The sequence below is a fragment of the Heloderma suspectum genome, chromosome 2, assembly GCF_057233095.1.
Source record: "Heloderma suspectum isolate Gila_16-S chromosome 2, 16-S_ref, whole genome shotgun sequence".
Classification (NCBI taxonomy): Eukaryota; Metazoa; Chordata; class Lepidosauria; order Squamata; family Helodermatidae; genus Heloderma; species Heloderma suspectum.
This window is the reverse complement of record NC_139459.1, coordinates 377,958,945-377,960,744: the sequence shown is the minus strand read 5'-3', so window position 1 is coordinate 377,960,744 and position 1,800 is coordinate 377,958,945. Positions and strand designations below refer to the sequence as shown.

The following is a 1,800-nucleotide window of genomic DNA, read 5'->3' as shown; positions in this document are numbered from 1 at the left end:
ACAGCAGTAGGAAGTCTGGCTCCCTGCGGCGCCGCCCGTGGCCGCCCGGTGGCGCCCTCTTAGACTTTAAAGTCTTTAACCCGGGAGAAAGTGGGGCGGGGGGGTGCTCGGGACTCCCTTCTTCAGCATCCCACGCGGCTTCCCCCAGCGCTCAAATTGCAGGTGGACTCAGCATCCTGCCTGCGTCGGGGACATGGCCTGAACTTGAGCTGGGGCTCAGCTCCAGAATGGGTTTCCCCCAGTGGTGACTGGTGGCTCCGATTTCGGTTGGGCTAAAATCCATTCTGGGTTTCACTCAGAACCGACCAGAACTCTAAAGGAGCAATCCAAGGTGCTGAACCCTAGCCCCCAAATAGGTCCAGAACCTTGGATAGCTCCTTTAGAGTTTTGGCGGGTTCTGACTGAAACCCAGAGTGGATTCTCAGCCCCACAGAAATCGGGGCCACTAGCCACTGCTGAGATGCAACTTTTGAGACAGGGGTACACTATTTGTGGCCCTTGAGATGTTGTGGGATTCCAACTCCCATCAGCCCCAGCCAGCCTCACCAATGGTCAGGGGTGATGGGAGTTGTAGTTCAACACCAGATGGACCACCACAGGTTCCCCCACTCTTCCTGCCTTAAGACATCTGGAAGGAGAGTGTCTCTGACCTGCTGCAGAGTGCAAATCTTTCCTTGCTCACAAACCATGGGGAGGTGGCTCTTTCACTAGTTAAGCATTGGGAGGCCATCGAGTCCAACCCCCTGCTCAGTGCAGGAATCCAAGTCAGAGCCTCCCTGACAGATGGCTGTCCAGCCTCATCTTGAAGGCCTCCAGTGTGGGAGAGCCCACCACCTCCCCAGGTAATTGGTTCCATTGTCGTATTGCTCCAACAGTCAGGACGTTTTTCCTGATGTTCAGCCGGAATCTGGCTTCCTGTCACTTGAGCCCATGATTCCATCTCCTGCACTCTGGGATGATCGACAAGAGATCCTGGCCTTCTTCTCTGTGACAACCTTTCAAGTACTTGAAGAGTGCTATCATATCTCCCCTCAATCTTCTCTTCTCAAGGCTGAACATGCCCAGTTCTTTCAGTCTCTCTTCATAGGGCTTTGTTTCCAGTCCCTTAATCATCTTTGTTGCCCTCCTCTGAACCCTCTCCAGTTTGTCTGCATCCTTCTTAAAGTGTGGTGCCCAGAACTGGACACAGTACTCCAGATGAGGCCTAACCAGTGCTGATTCAGCACTTTGGATAGCTCCTTTAGAATTCTGGCTGGTTCTGACTGAAACCCAGAGTGGACCCTCAGCCCCACCGAAATTGGGGCCACCAGCCACTGCTGAGATGCAACTTTTGAGACAGGGGTACACTATTTGTGGCCCTTGAGATGTTGTGGGATTCCAACTCCCATCAGCCCCAGCCAGCCTTGCCAATGGTCAGGGGTGATGGGAGTTGTAGTTCAACACCAGATGGACCACCACAGGTTCCCCCACTCCTCCTGCCTTAAGACATCTGGAAGGATAATGATAAGGACAGTGTCTCTGAGCTGCTGCAGAGTGCAAATCTTTCCTTGCTCACAAACCATGGGGAGGTGGCTCTCTCACTGGTCAAGCATTGGGAGGCTGCCCAGACCCTCTTTGTAGGAATTAAGTAGTGCATGTGAAGGGCAAGAAGTCCAGAAACAACGTATGATAGAAGAGGAGGCCGGTGCACAAAAAGTGTGTGAGTGGATGCGAAAGTGCTTAACAAGCTGAGACGATGAGGCTGATTTTAGATTGTATGCTCCTTGAGGCCGGGACTGGGCCTCCTGTACACCGTAAAGT

General features: G+C 53.1%; 1 long non-coding RNA gene across 1 annotated transcript in view; it reads left to right on the top strand.

Moving 5' to 3' along the window:
- The window catches only part of LOC146356295 (uncharacterized), an 867,031-nt gene that overhangs the window by 533,500 nt on the left and 331,731 nt on the right, over positions 1–1,800 (top strand). The gene's annotated exons all lie outside the window — the stretch shown is intronic.